General features: G+C 37.3%; 2 long non-coding RNA genes across 2 annotated transcripts; one reads left to right on the plus strand and one right to left on the minus strand.

Moving 5' to 3' along the window:
• The first annotated feature begins 482 nt into the window (after positions 1-482).
• On the plus strand, positions 483-3,544 carry LOC131006635 (uncharacterized). The gene is made up of 3 exons (XR_009095658.1): positions 483-552; positions 2,627-2,691; positions 3,287-3,544. It is a non-coding gene; the product is annotated as an uncharacterized LOC131006635 (long non-coding RNA).
• Positions 3,545-11,658: 8,114 nt separating this feature from the next.
• LOC131006636 (uncharacterized) lies at positions 11,659-14,184 on the minus strand. The gene is made up of 3 exons (XR_009095659.1): positions 13,961-14,184; positions 12,513-12,573; positions 11,659-11,906 (listed from the first exon to the last, which is right to left on the minus strand). It is a non-coding gene; the product is annotated as an uncharacterized LOC131006636 (long non-coding RNA).
• Between the last annotated feature and the right edge of the window lie 2,592 nt (positions 14,185-16,776).

Below are 16,776 nucleotides of genomic sequence, written 5' to 3' on the forward strand. Positions count from 1 at the left end.
AAAAAAAAAAATTTATGTATTTATTTATTTTTACCGAGAAATTTAGGAATGATGAGTTATAAAAATTTTCCATCAATATTTTTCTCAAATTATTTTCCTATGATGTATTTATAAATTGAGAGAGTGCACTAATGTTAGTGCTATTTATTCTAATTTTGATCACAAGAGTTTTATGCTCTAGCATTTTATTAATTGATGATTAGTCTTACATATTTTTTTTTCTTACACATGGGTTATTACTACACCACATTTTTATATTTACTTAATGTAACACCCCATTATCCTCCACTAATATTTTCTTTTCCCTACCACTAATCTTTTTCCCTACCATCACTAATATTTTCTTTTCCCTACCACTAATCTTTTTCCCTACCACTACTCCTACCTCTCCACCACACTACTCATTTTCCCCCACCACTACATTCTTTCTCCCACTCTCACAACTTTTCTCCCACCATTATCACACTCCATAGAAGCCTTTTAAGCCCCAAGAGAAGTAGCAAAGCAAGGGAGAGTGTGGGAACACTATAGAGTGAAGGTTGTGCTTCGAGGGTGAGTTTTTCTTTGCTTTTTCTCAACTGAAAATGCTTTATGGCCATGGATTTTTACACATTTGTGTGCTATATTATGTGAGGATATGTTTTATGATTTTGGATGATTATTTTGGTAGAGTTTATTGGGTGAAAAACCGTGCATGAGGTAAGGCAGCGAATCTGCCATAAGCACACTGCTCGGCAGTGTTTTGCAAGGCGATTCCAGCCATCCAAACGGTTTCCAAAAATTCCCATATTAATTGTGTATCATCTTTCATATGTTTTCTATACTTTGGTAAAATTTCAGAAGGTTTGGAACTCTTATGATTTATTTATGAATTTGTAAACATCACTGCCCATCTGGAATACATTTTTGGTAAACAATCTTTGGGAGGCCATAAGTAAAGTTTCAATCGGTGAAAACCTTTGAAACTTGAATATGTCACTCTAGACTCCCGTATCTTTCTTTTGACATCGGTCTCACCATTTTTGAGTAAGGGAAACAACCGGTATAAATTCTTGAAATCTAGTTCTTATTCCTTGTACCATCCAGTAGATTTTACAAACCTACGACTTTGAGGTGGCAAAGGCCGACTTAAATATTTAATTCTCAAGCCTATCTTTCTACTGAATATTCACTGACATGTTGGGAACTTACTAGTTCAGTTTTAGAATTTTTGGTGAAGCCTAAAGTGGGTTTTCCGATTTATGTTCCAAATCTGCCAAACTTGAACTCTTTTTGTGCACTGAACTTTAGACAGTCATATCTTCTAAACCATGAATGTTCTTGGAGTAAATCCAACTGTAGAGTGTTATGATCTCTCCCTAGTTTCCAGATTGACCCTTGGGGTTCCCAGTGGAGTTTTGTAAAGGGAGATATGAATTTTTAAAGAAAGCCCACTGACTTGGTTGTAATCTGGAAATCTGAAATTTTCAGATTTTTGCTTGTTAAATACCCATCTTTGAGAGGGCATATCTTGCTCGTTTGAATTGTTTTTCATTCTATTCAAATTGGAGAATGATCCTTGAAATGTCTAGTTTCCAGAATGTCTTTTGGAGCCTCATTTGGAGATCCGAGGCAGATTTGATGTCTGTTGCAAAACAACCTCTTAAGAGCTCAAGTTGTTGAATTATTTTCTATGAATCAAAGTTCATTTTAAAGGATGTTTCATGAAAGATTTAGTATATGTGCATAACGAATTTGGGACTATTTATTTTAAATGAGGTCCGTTCTTTTATTTAAATTATGATGGACTTTTAATGAATATTTTTGGGATTAAACTCTTATTTCTTGATTTATATAAATTATTTTTTTAAGGACTTATAAATATGAATTTCGTAGGCCTACTGACCTACTGTGATCGACGGTTTATCGATGTCTAATAGCTTTGAAAATTGTATAGCAAGTCCCTACATGAGTCTTGAGTACCCTGGTAAAATTTCAAGCCATTCCAACTTCGTTTGATACTTCTTTAAAATGCAAAACCTAAACTGCACATTACTACCGAGAATTTCAGAGAACAGAGGAAAGAGTCATTCATTTCAGTAGATTCCTGTGTGATCTAGATTTCCACATTTTTATGGTATTAACCTTATTGTGTTAGATAGATATCCACCAAAGTTGAGCCCAGTTTGACAACGTTTACTATTTTTCAAAAATCCAAGTTTTCGATTGTTCAAAACTGCCGAACATGGTAGATCGTGGTAAAAACGTCATATCTCTCAAACCACTTGGAGTTTTCGACTCTACTTTTTTTTTATATGAAACTAGACTCGAAGATCTTTCTTTCGGTATGAGTCTCGAGTCCAGGAGATGTCGGAGTCAGAACAGATTAAATTTTGAAGTTGAGTCAGTGTAAAAACAGAGCATGTTTTGATGATGTTTGATTGTGATTCTTATGTGCCTTATGTGTTTGTGTTGCCTATGTGTTTGAATGAGATTAGACGAGGTATGATTGATTTTTGACTGTCTTTAATGTAACGAATTATGGATGCTAGAACCCTAAAACATTAAAAGATACCCTAGGCACGTAGAATTAGACTTTGTCTTATGACAATTTCTTCACGAACTTATCGACTCTTCATCAATGAAGGTCCGGGCGACAGAAAGTGAAGCCGAAGAAGAAACGACTCCACGCCAGCTTTAAGAACAATTGAGGTGGGCATTACTTTTACTATACGTATATAGAGATCCCCTGCGTGTCGTAGGCCTCTTATACGAATATATGCATGAGATGATTTTAACTGTTAATTTCAGTTTATTATTATGCCCAAATGATAAATGACTCTTATGAAATGAAAATGAAATGTTCATGAAATGAAATGAAATGTTTATGAAATGATTGACTGCCAAAAATGTTTATGTTTTTATATGTATCCTATCTGTGTTGGTTCGCCAACTTTAAAGGAAATCCAATTGGGATCCTATGCTAGACAAAGGTCGCTAGCTAGGGTTAACGTGTACACTCATGGAGACCGCGAGTCGCTTGCGACCGGTCTTGGCGTCCGTGGTAAGGAGGCCTCCTTCCCAGCGCGTGACAGAAAGGACAGATATGGATCATATAGACTGAAAATGGGATGCGCATCCACCTTTATGAAAATGAATGAAATGTTTTAGTAAGCGCAGGTCATTCAAGAAAACCCCTGTGTGTTACTGTTGGCAGTTCAATTTATATATGTATGCATGTTGTATTTTCGGCTTATGTCACTGAGTATTTTTATACTCAGCCCTGCATGTATTTCTAAATGTGCAGGTTGAGCAGGCGATGGAATGGATCGGTGTTGAGCGGATTTCCCTTTTGATGTTTATGTAATGAAACCTTGAGTATGCATCTCCATATGCATAACTCACACGTTTTTTCGCTGCAAACACTCTGACTTATTTATCATTTCTACTTGAACTTATTACTACTTCATTTTAATTAACTTTCAGTTGGGGTCTAGTCGTTATGGCAGACTCATTTGTGAATTACCCAAGTGGTTATATATATATACCACTAGTTTGTTATTAATGTTGGTTACTTAGTAAATCCCCTTTAATTTCCGTTTCTTATTGTTCACCCCAAGTCATAACCCCGGTTAACCCGTCATTGGGATAGTGGGCTGTGACAAAAGATCTTATCTCAAAATTCACCAAGCCGTTTGTTCAAGCTCCTCCCTCTGCCACAGAAGAATTCAGCAGAAAAAGGTCCAGAGAAGAAAGCTCCTCGAGAGAATCAGAACCAAAGGCCAAGAAGGCTCTTCACTTGGGTGACGACAATAGACTCTCCTTCTTACAGAGTCTTAAGGAAGAACAAAAGCTTCATCACAATGTCATCGAAGGCCTAATGGTGTCCTACATAGACAAATTTGAGCGTCAAGATCAATGGATACCGGCTGATTTGAATGACTGGTGGGAAAAACTGAAGGAAAGTTACACCAAGTGGATGGTCTTTGCCAACATCAAAGGAAACAGGGATTTCAAGAATGAAGCCTGGAAATACTTTCTGCTGCAGTGGTCTGAACGAGCACTGGGCTTGAGGATGCAAGATGCTCAAAGGAGACTTAGAACTGGCATTCCTGACCCCATGAAGAAGACGGTGACTCCGCCAAGAATCAAGAACGGAGTCAACATGGAGAAAATCAAGATGGAGATCAAAGCCATCTACAAGATCTGGAATATGTCTCCAAACACCCACCCAGACGACGCAGACGAGATAAGGAAAGTAGTCTTCAACCTGTATGGTCAGAAACCCTGAGTATGTCTGTTGTCTTTTCTTTACCTGAAATGTTCTTTTCAGCTTTAACTTGTAATTCAAACTGATGTCTTATCAGTTTTCACTTTTAATGAAAAGAACCTCGTTTGACCTCAACCTGAAGACAATAACTTTTTGTCCAGGCTCTGATTAATGTTTTTCTGTCTTTTTCCTCGTTCTTGTTTTGAACTGTTGTGTTCTTGACTCTAAGTACAAGTTATTAGGTTCTATTGTTAAGGGGGAATAGTATTCACCCTGTTTTAGAACTTGTGCTCTGAGGTCAGCCTTTGTAATGCTTAGAACTACTGTAAGGTTTTGGCATCATCAAAAAGGGGAAAATTATTGGGAACCCCATGGAATATCGTGTCTTGTTTCGATGATACCAAAATCCTTAAGTTTAATATGTAATAGACTAGAACAGTTTTGAACTCAACTGTTAGAGTTCGTTTCTAGTGTCTTTAACATTGAGACCCCATGAGTGATCTCGTCTTCTATGGTTAGGACTGTTGGAGCTTTTGCTAAGTTGATTGAAAGACTTCTTTCTTTGTTGATTGTAGCAAAACTATACAATTTGAAAACAAAATTATAAGCTAAAAGTAATAACATAATTATATAATCCTAAAAATAAATAATTTTTGTATTGAACATACGCCTCCTTTGCTTCCTTGATTTCTTCAATATTTGCATTCCACAAAATGTTGGTAATATCGTAAGAAGTTGTAATTCGAACTTCACCTGCATGTCATTGTTTTTGTTAGATATAGTATTTTCAACTTTGACACTATATAATTCAAACTTTACCTTTGTAAATTGTTGGGCGGCAAAATTGAAGGATAATACAAATTGGCAAATTTGGATCACCACGAAGATAATTGTACATTTTTTCTGCATGTTGTTCCCACAATGTACATGATAGAGTCTTTCCCCTGAAAAGTTATATTTAGCAAATGAATTAAAACTAATGTCATTTCTGAAAAAAAAAATTAAAATAAAAAGCATAATTTAACAACTCTAGGTTTTCCATGATGATGTCCATAAGCTTTGTACTGCGTCCTTTCACTTTTTTGTAAACGGGTTCATAGCTTTTGACAATGATTCCACGGAGATCTGTAATTTAACATTGCAATTTATAAATAATATGAAAAAAATGGGTGAAATAAAATTATTTGTTTCATACTTACCAAACATGACTGCATCTTGAGCATTGTCAATTTTTGTCACATCATCATTGCTCTTGAACTTGAATGTATGCTTCGGGAAGTCATCAGCATCTAACTCAATGATTCTTGAATGCGTGAATAATAGAATCTTGTTTTTACAATCAGTCGTTTTAAATTTATCCATGTTTTTTGTGACAACGTAATCTTTGATTGCATAAACACATCCTTTGTTTAACAGAGGCTTCAATTTTGACACCGAAGTACAATTAATAGTAGCATGAATTCTGTTCTCCTGCATTGACAATTGAAATTAGTTAGTGTTTGAAACTAAATATCAAAAATAAGAAGAAAAAGTAAAAGATTTTCAACCTCCTTGTCGTGGAAGATGCATTCATGAGAATACACTTCATCTCTGTTGTTCTTTTTCAATATGTCGTAGCTTCTTATGAGACGTAACTGCAATGCGATTTTACTTCTTCCAGGTTGTAGATCTTTGATTACACCAAAGAGAGGAACCATTGCTAAAAGCTGTAAAAAAGACATTTCTGTTTCAGTGTGTAGCTACGGTGGTTTTCAGAAGTTGTATTTATAATTGGTCTCTAAACTGAAAAAGTGCGTAATGAGTTTCTTTTTCAATAGTCAGTTACATATAGTGCGTAATGGGTTTCCCACTATTTACATAAAATGTTATTTATAAGTTAAAATAAGGGTTAATAGCCGGAAAATACACGAACTATTTTGAGATTTGCATATTGCACATCACCTTCAAAATTAGCCCCAGAATACATGACTTTTCAATTTAATCACAATTTGCACACGGCGAAAATTCCGGCAACTCTTAAGTTTGACCGACGATGACATGGACAACCACGTGGCTTTTTTTACACACTGGCAAGCCACGTGGGAAAAATGACGTCGTTTTGATATTTTAAAGAATTAAAAAAAAATCCTTGCTTTTCGGCGACCTTCTTCCTGTTTCCGGCGAGGCGGGGCGAGAGGAAGATGGGGATGGCGCCGGAGAAGAAATCTCCAACGCCCCTTATGAGTTTCCACCATAACCACCGCCACAGATCTCCAGATCTCCAGATTTCCAAATAACCACCACCACCATCCATTTGAATCGAAGAAATCGAACATCAAAATCAAAGAAATAAAAGAAATCTCCAACGCCCCTTCGAGCATCTGCCTCTCCATCGGAAGAAACCCTGACCCCTTTTCCCCTCCTCCTACAACTCCGACGTCGACGCAGCAGCAAACCGGCGCCCACCTCAGCCTCCCTCCCCCCTGATTTGGGGGTCCGATGGTGATAGTATCAAGCACAGATCTGATGTGCCCTAGCCCAAAAATCTTAAAATTGTGAAGTAAGAGAGGGTGGTGAATCTCGGCGGCGCGATTGGAGGAGCGCGGTGGTCGTAGTACAGCAGCCGGAGCAGTAGTGGCGGTGGAGTTGCTCGGCGTCTGAAATTAAGGTCGCGCCTTTCGCGGTTGGCTGGGGAAGAAGGTGGCGTTGGAGACTTGGAGTGATGAGAGAGGTGGGCGGAGACGCGGTGGTCGACGGGTAGCCGGAGCAGTAGTGTCGGTGGAGTTGCTCGGCGTCTGAAATTAAGGCCGCGCCTTTCGCGGTTGGCCAGGGAAGAAGGTGGCGTTGGAGACTTGGAGTGATGAGAGAGGTGGGCGGAGATGCGGTGGTGGACGGAACAAAAGGATTTTTCCTTTTTTTTTATTTATTTTTTAATTTAAAAGAGCTTTATATCGGAAAATCGTCCACGTCAACAAAATCTGGCGGCCACGTCACCACTGATCAAAGTGTTAGTCAACGCGGGTGCAAATTGCGATTAAATTGAAAAGTCATGTATTCTGGGGCTAATTTTGAAGGTCATGTGCAATATGCAAATCTCAAAATAGTTCGTGTATTTTCCGGCTATTAACCCTTAAAATAATATAAATATAGCAATAGATTTAGTGGGTGATAATAATAATTACTGCGAAATTCAGTCATACAAATTGCATTTGTTTAATACTCTCTCCGTCCCACCATTTTAGTCCCCTCCCACTTTTCACACATATTAAGAAAACGCATTTAATTTTATATTTTTATCTTTTATACCATTATTTATTATTTTCACACATCCTTTTCACATTTAAGTGAAGCATTAAATAAGGTTAATTTAGTAAAAATAATATTTTTATATAGTATTAATTAGAAAAGTGGACTATCTTTTTGGGACATCTCAAAATGGAATAAATGACTAAAATAGTGGGACGGAGGGAGTATTTAAAATGTTATTTATTGGTTATTTAAAATATTATAATGGGCTTGAGTAATGGTGAGTTGGAAGTTAAAAAGGAAGTGGTAATTGAAAAAAGTTGCACGTGGATATTGTATTGTTGGGAATCATGATTAAAATTGCATAATTGACCTACAACTGTCAAAACAATTGTCAAAATTTGTTGAATCACTTAAATATCGGAAAACAATTCAATCTAAATACGCTGATGAAGAATTTAAATTTTGCCGAGAATTTCTAGCCGTTAAAACTCCTTTTTTATATATAGTATAGATAACTAGTTGTAACACCCCGTACTTTTCCTTATGTTGTGAGATAGTGTCTTAACACTATTGAGAGTACTGAGATGTCGAGATGCGAGCTACTTTTTTTTTATGACCAGATAAGACAGATTGTCTTTTAAATAGAGATACAAGTGACTAAACCGATGATAGAGTTAGAGTAATGAGATATGAGAAATGAGTTGAGCTAGAGATGGTGATTGAATTGAGTTGAGATTTTATTTTATTTCTGACTACCGGGAATAGAATTACCAGATACCGAGTTATCAGAGATTTACTGACCTATTAAGAAAATAAGAGCAATGAGTTTGACATAGAGTCGAGGAAGAAAGAGTGAGAACCTTGATGAAAAGAGTCGGTCTGAGAGACGCCTAGTTTGTTTGTGTTTGTCGACTGCTTTGACGTGATATTATGTGAATTTACGTGACTGATTGATTATGTGATTTTGGCGACGTGTGTCATTATGACCAAGTTATTATGATTTTGTTTGAGACTTTAGCATTTGGAATTTTGATTAAGTTTCCAAAGCAAGTGCGGTTTATTTTTACTGAGAAATCGAATGATGCCGGTTTATGAAAATTTTTCCAAGCATAATATTTTTAAATGATTTTTCCTACGAAGGGGAATATTATAATTGAGTGAGTGCACTAATATTAGTGCTATAATTATTTTATTTTGGTCACATGGATAATTATGTTATGGTATTTTATTAATGAGTAATATTTCCATAATTAATGTGATTAATATTTAATCGCCCTTCTCACACTATTATTTTAATTTCCCTACCATGTGACTAAATACCACAAATTGAGAGAGTGTAGAGATTAGAGAGAGAGTGTAGATATTAGGGAGAGTGTAGAGATTAGAGAGAGAGAGAGATCAAGGCATTAAATGCCCAATATTTCCTTAAGATTACAAAATCTTCTTTAAAGATCACAAGATCATTTACAATCTTGCAAAATCCTCTCTCACTCCTCACTCACCATTTTCGACCACCCCTCTCTCTCCCACATCTCTCACTTTCCTCCATTTTCCTCCATTGAAGAAGACCTTCGGAGCTTCCAAAAATATTACCAAACACCTCAATCCACTCTTAAATCTTCCATAAACACATTCTAGCTACTTATGTTCAAGAGAATCCTTGAAGAAGAGCTTCAAAGCTAGAGTGAGAAAGTGTGAATCTTGGTAAGAAACTTGGGTAAGTGACCTTGTATTCCATAAATCTTGCTTGAATGATGTTGTATGTGAGTATTCTTGAAAGATTGAAGCAAGAAAATCACCCCCTCCCTTTTTCCTAAATTTTCGAAAAAGTGGGTCTTCACCCCTTCAAAAAATTTTCTTTTTCTTTTCTTGATTTGGGGTGAAAAATGAGATTTATATGATGTTTGTTGATGATTGATGTGTGTTGTGAAATATGTGCCCTGGGATGTGAAAGTTCGATGGAGTTTAGTTTACCCAAAAATGGGAACTTTTGAGTCAATGATTAAAATGATAAATTGATGATGAAGATGAGTCCATGAGATGTATATGATGATGACTGATGGAGTAATTTGAGTATATGAGGTCAATTGATGATTTTGATATGAGTTAGTTTAATAAAATTAGGGATATGCGTATCTATGCTCTAATTTGTAATTGATGGTTTATATGTGAGATAAATTGGTTAAGAATGATAGATCTATGAATGGGTTAAAGATTCATATGTGTCTATAAGATTTTCAAAGAGTTTAGTTTAGTAAAAATTAGGACTTTTTGGTCTATGTGTTATTTAAGTGATTTGGCTTAAGATATATGTTTTAAGCATGATAGTAGTGTCTTTGTATCTTTGATTAAGTCTTTTATTGGCTAAGTAAAATTTTGACTTAGTTTAGTTTGTATGAGTTTTTGAGTTCTTGTATGATGTGAGTCTGATGTTTGGTAAAATGAAGTCTAATTGCTCTATGACCATTTTGTGAACATTTGTCATGTTTTATTAAGAGATTTATGTTGTTACATGAGTTTTCACTAGAGTTTAGTTTACATGATAAAAAGAGAATAAATATGTGTATAATGAGTTATATGGTGTAAAAGATCATGTTTGAGTATTTGAGTAATTTCGAGCATGAAAATGAAAAGAGAATTTGTTGATGCGTTCGTTGAAACGTTTTCCATGAGATTTGAGTTTATGATGAAAGAAAAGAGTCGAGATTGAGTATTATGAGTATTATGTTGTACTTGAATGTTTTTGAGTGCTATAAGTGCTTAAAATGAGCTTTGATGAGTTTGCTTTGAAGAAATGTTGAGTTGAGCATGTTTGCTTGTGTGTATGTTTCGGAGTCGTTTTTCATGACGCACTGACCTACTGTTTTCGAGGGGATTTTGATACCCAAACACCATCAAAATTTTATGGTAAGTATATTTGAGAGTTTGGAGCACACCAGTAAAATTTCAAGTCATTTGGACTTCTTTTACTATTTTTATAAAATGTAAAATCAAAACTGCTACGTTCTGCCGAATTGTTCGGTGAGTAGCCAATAAGATCACCTTTTCCAGTATCTTTCCTTAGCGTTATGGAGCCCACATTTTTATGGTTGAGACCTGAGTGTCTGAGATAAGTACCCACCAAATTTCAAACCTTTTTGACAACGTTTACTATTTTTCAAAAATCAAACTTTTCGGTTGCTAAAAACTGCCGAATATGGTATACTGTAGTAAAACAGTCATATCTCCTAAAATACTTGGCGTTTTTGATCCTACCTTTTTTTAAATGAAACTAGACTCAAAGAGGTTTCTTTTGGTACAAGTTACGACTCCAGAGGAGTTCGGTACAGAGTCTGGTGAGGTTTTAAAGTTGAGTCAGTGCAGAGTGAAGTTTGTTTTTAACTTGTCTATGTGTATTTTTCATATGCTTAAGTGTTTATACTTGTTTATATGCTTGATTGCTATGAGTTTGTGCCAAGTTGAGAGTTAAGTCGATAATAGGGCGTGTGAATCCTTAGAAGCCGAGTATACCTAGGGATTGAGTTTTAATGGGTAAATAGACGTTGAGTGAGAAGTTATAGTTAAGATGAGATTGGATTTAGAAATTGAGTTTCTGACTAAGGTTTGTTTTATCACATGAACCTTCGATGACGATGACGATGTGATGATGACATATGAAGGCTCGAGCGAGACGAAGAAGTAAGTTGCCTGATTTCTTTCCAGGATTAGCGAAGGACTTCAGGTGGGCAATATTTTGAGTATAAATATATTATCCGAGCTTTCTAAAATGATTTGATGATGTTATGAGTTGATCAAATGCTTTGAGATAAATGATATTTGAGAACTGTTTGACTTGCCAATTTATGATGTTGAGCTTGTGTGTTACCCTCTACTGATGAGACGAATTCGGTCCTGCCACAAGCGGGATTTTGTGCACAGAGGTGACTGCGAGCCGTCTTCGGGTCGGCCGGTCACGGTACTTGAGAGGGAGGCCTACTTCTCAGTACCTTTGTCACGGACCCTACTTGACTTAATTAAGGATAACTAAGCCGGGAAACCGCGACGAAGGGACACAGTTATCGACGGCGATAGAAAGGGAGTTTCTGTCATGACCGGACTTAATTAAGGATAATTAAGCCAGGAAATCATAACTAAGGACACAGTTATCGACGACGATAGAAAGGGGGTGAACAAATAATAGAGGATCGAACTAAAATTTGTTTAAAGAAGGGAAAATTTATAATACACCTGATGTTTAGTCACAAGACTCGAACAGCCTTGTAGGTTCATAAATAAAACTGGCTTAACTGAAAGAACATAAAACCTAAGAGTACGCAGCGGAATAACATAATCTGATTACATGTATGAAGACATGTATTCAAGAGTTCATTCATTTAACTTATGACAAAAGCTCCGCTCTTCACTTCATCTCCATCAGCCACTGCTCAACCTGCACATTTAGAAATATATGCAGGGCTGAGTACAAAAAGCACTCAGTGGGCACGTATGCCTAAATAAACGTATAAACATGCTTCGTGAAACTGTAAATTGTCATGCCATTATAAACAGTACAGCAAGAGAGTTTTAGCTAAATAGGCCCAAGCTTACTAAATTCATTTGTGGTTCTTAAAGTTCATCTGATCAGACTAAGTTCTCTTGTATTCTATCATATCTGGAACTGTGTGTCGGAGAGGTGGCCACCTCTCATGAACACTTGACCGGCCAACCCGCTAGATGACTCACGGTCATTGGTGTACACTAGTCAAGGCAGGATAGCTATCAACTGCTCAAGACCCGAATTCGATTACATCATTGGCAAAGCCAAAGCAGATAGATATCATACTAAAACTGAAACATTTTATGGCAAGACAATACTTGAAATAACTTTAATTCAAAGATTTTGTAACGAAATAACTTGTTCAAAGGTAGCATTAAACTCGTTTGATAGACATATAAAACTGAAATTAACAGTTAAATCATCTCATGCATTTATCTGTATAAGAGGCCTACGCCACGCAGGGGATCTCTATATACGTATAGTGAAAGTAATGCCCACCTGATCCTCAGTGTGGAAGAGAGGTGATCTTAAGCGGTGGTACCGTCCTGTGAACCAATTCCTACAAGACGAGTTCTTAACTCTTAGCACATATCATGGATAACAAAAACCGTTGTCTACTTCGGATCTCTAGGTCAACCTATTCCCGGACTTACAACGCAAAATCGAACTAGGGATTATGCATTTTACATACGTTAGCTTATCTTGATGCCTTATCTAGGTTAACTCACTCATTTTCATGAAAACTTTGCACAAAACATATCCCAAACTCGTCATGCACATATACATAATATTTAATGAAACATCCTTTAAAACCAACTTTCAAACTTAGAAAATAATTCAACAACTTGAGCTCTTAAGGGGCTGTTTTGAAACAGACACCAATTCTGCCTCGGATCTCTAAATGAGGCTCCAAAGGATATTCTGGAAACTAGACATTTCAAGGATCATTCTCCAATTTGAATCGAATGAAACAGAGTTCAAACGAGCAAGATATGCCCAATCAAAGATGGGTACTTAACAAGCAAAAATCTGGAAATTTCAGATTTCCAGATTAGAACCAAGTCAATGGGCCTTCTTTAAAAATTCATATCTCCCATTACAAAAGGCCACTGGGAACTCCAAGGGTCAATCTGAAAACTAGGGAGAGAGTGTGACACTGTCCAGTTGAATTTACCCCAAGACGATTCATGGTTTAGGAGATATTAACATCCAAAGTTCAGTGCACAAAAAGAGTTCAAGTTCGGCAGATTCAAAATTTAATTCAGAAAAACCACTTTAGGCTTTACCAAAAATTCTACAAATGAACAAATAAGTTCCCAACATGTAAATGGATATTCAATATAAAAATGGGCTTTAGAATCAAAGATTTAGGTTGGCATTTGCCACCTCAAAGTCGTAGGTTTGTAAAGCCTACTGGAGGATAGACAGAATAAGAACTAGACTTCAAAGAATTATACCGGGCATTTCCCTCATCCAAAAATAGTGAGGCCAGTTTCAAACGAAAGATAAGGGAGTCTAGAGTATCATATTAATGTTTCAAAGGGTTTTACCAATTGAAACGTGACTTATGGCCTCCCAAAGATTGTTTACCAGAAATGCATTCCAGACGGGCAGTGATGTTTAACAATTCATAAATAAATCATAAGGGCTCTAAAAATTCTGAAAATATACCATAGTGTAGAAAACATATAAAATATGATACATAATTAATCTGGGAATTGTTGGGCACCGTTTGGATGGCTGAAATCGCCTTGCAAAATACTGCCGGAGCAGTGTGCTTATGGCAGATTCGCAGCTTTACCTCATGCACGATTTTTCACCCAATAAACTCTACCAAAATAAACATCCAAGACCATAAAACATATCCTCACACAATATAGCACACATATGTGTAAAAATCCGTGGTCTTAAAGTATTATCAGTTGAGAAGACAAAAGAAAACTCACCCTCGAAGCACAACCTTCACTCTAACTTTACGCCCTAGTTTTCCCATGCTCTCCCTTGCTTTGATACTCCTCTTGGGGCTTCAAGGGCTTCTATGGAGTGTGATAATGGTGGGAGAAGAGTCTTGGGAGTGGGGGAGATGTGGAGGGACGAAAATGGAGAGGGGAGAAGAGAGTGAGAGCACTTTTTTGCCTTAGCACTTTCTTGGAGTGAAAATGAATTGAATGGGAGAAGTTTGCAGCCACTCTTGCTTTTGGGGAGGCTATGCACGAAAATTTGGGGTAGGATAGGGTGGGGGTGCCTGCCACCAATGGAAGGTACCTTGTGGCATGCAATTTGGTAGTTCCAATGCCAAGTCATGATGGTTCTTGTCCCCTTTTGAATTTAGAAAGGTGGCTGATGTGTAAGTGGGCTTTGGGGCTGAAATGGGCTGCATTTGGGCTCTAAAATAGGGCCTTAAAATTTTCCCAAGCCTCTCTAAAAATCGGCCCACCCTTGGCCCTCTATACGGCCCGTAATCGCTCAAACCCGAACTAAAACAAACTCATATTAGAAATAAATATGCACTTTGCTTTTCATACTTTGAAATGAAAATAAATATACCTATTTAGTGAAAACAACAACACACGGAAAAATAAAAATAATCATCTTCTTATTTACCGACTTTCTTAAGAGAAAACCTAGGCATCAAGACTCATTAAATCATCGCTAGGATAATTATTCTTTTTAACCGGGAATCAGGGATCTATCATATCCTTGTAATATCAATAGGATCATGTGAAACCTAGGATCAAAAATCCGGGGTATTACAACCTTTGAATAATAATTATTCATCGACTCAAAGATTCTTATCGCGGTCTTAAACACGCGAAGATAAATAATTGCATACTTGCTAGTGTAGTGACTCTGTCTCCAAAATACGAAATTCATAAACATAGATGAAAACATAAAACGCTTCAATTACTGGCAGATAGAAAATTTAACACACAATACTGTAATTAAAATACTGATAAAAGAGCGGGTCACTATGCTTAGGGTTTTTCTTCATAGTTCAAGTCTGGGCTAAGGATCATCTCTTCTTAGTGGATCACGTGCTTTGGATCGTGAACATACTTCCTGAGTGGTGATACGTGAAAAACGTTGTGGACGTTTCCAAAACTTGGCGATAACGCCAACCTATAGGCCACTGGACCTATCTTCTCTAGAATCTCATACGATCTTATAAATCGGGATCTAAGCTTTCCCTTGACATCAAACGTAGTTTTCCCTTGGTGGGAGATACCTTTAGGAAGACCTTGTCTCCTATTTCAAAACGTAACTCGGTTTGGCGTGAAACGGCGTAAGATCTCTGTCTATCCTGTGCCTTCTTTATTCGTCCTTTGATCTAGCGGACTATCTCAACCATCTCATCGACCATGTCTGGTCCTAAAACTTTTCTCTCACCCACTTCATCCTAGTAAAGTGGCGATCTACACTTCCGTCCATAAAGCGCCTCGTAAGGTGCCATATTAATGGTCGCCTGTTGACTATTATTGTAGGTAAACTCGATCAATGGCAGCATTGATTCCCAACTTTTTCTGCAAGCTGATCCAAAATCTAGAAGTAAATTTTGAATCTCTACCCGAAGTAATGGATATTGGTATTCCATGTAGCCGTACAATCTCACGGATGTACAATTGGGCTAGCTTCTTCGATCCATGGGTAATTGGAATCGGTATATATAAAAAAAAGTGCACTTCGTGAGACGGTCTACTATTACCCAAATAGCTGTGCTACCCCTATTCGTCTTGGATAAACTCGTCACGAAATCCATCGCTATGTGCTCCCACTTCCATTCTGGGTGTGTCATGAGCTTCACTCATGATCTCGTTTCTGAGTTCCTCGTTATGGGGAACACACAATCTTCCTTCAAAAGAACGGCGTTATCCGTTGCCTCTTGGTAGCCTCCTGGCGTGCCTGTTCGGATCTTAAGACGAACCCTTTCCAAGTATTCGTCCGCTCTCTGGGCGCTGATGATCCTTTCTCTGAGGTCTGGGGTGGCTACCAGAGTTGCAATAATTGCTCTTGTCGTTGCCGGTGGTTGAACCACTTCTTTCTTCAATCTGTCAAAATTTCTTACAAGTGTGTCCTTTTGAGCGAGAAGAAGTTCTAACTCGGATTGAGTTTTACGACTTAAAGCATCAGCTACTACGTTAGCTTTCCCTGGGTGGTAATTGATACCGCAATCGTAATCCTTCACGAGTTCGAGCCGTCTCCTCTGTCTCATGTTCAAGTCCTTCAGCTCGAAAAAGTACTTAAGGCTTTTGTGGTTTGTGAACATCTCGCACCTAAATTCATATAGGTGGTGTTTTTACTATAACTAATTCTAGATCATGAGTTGGATAGTTCAACTCATGTGGCTTAAGCTGTCGTGATGCATAGCTATCACTCTTTCTTCTTGCATCAAGATGCAACCCAGTCCCCTCTTGGACGCGTACGTATAATTCACATGTTCTTTGTCAGCTATTGGAATGGCTAACACCAGCGTTTTGTTAACTTCTCCTTGAGTTCCTGAAAGCTTCTCACATTCTTTCATCCAAGAAAATTAGATTCATTTCCTAAGTCATTGTGTCATTGGCCTTGCTATCTTGGAAAATCATCCTATGAATCTACAATAGTAACCTGGTAATCCCAAGAATTTCTTGTCTCATTAGGATTTGTAGGTGGTCTCCACTCATGTACAACTTGTACCCTTTTCGGGGTCCACTTTGATCTCTTCTGATAACATGATATGCCCTAAAAATATGACTTCACCGAGCCAAAAATTTCGCACCTGTTG

Source organism: Salvia miltiorrhiza, chromosome 1 (assembly GCF_028751815.1).
Source record: "Salvia miltiorrhiza cultivar Shanhuang (shh) chromosome 1, IMPLAD_Smil_shh, whole genome shotgun sequence".
Lineage (NCBI taxonomy): Eukaryota > Viridiplantae > Streptophyta > Magnoliopsida > Lamiales > Lamiaceae > Salvia > Salvia miltiorrhiza.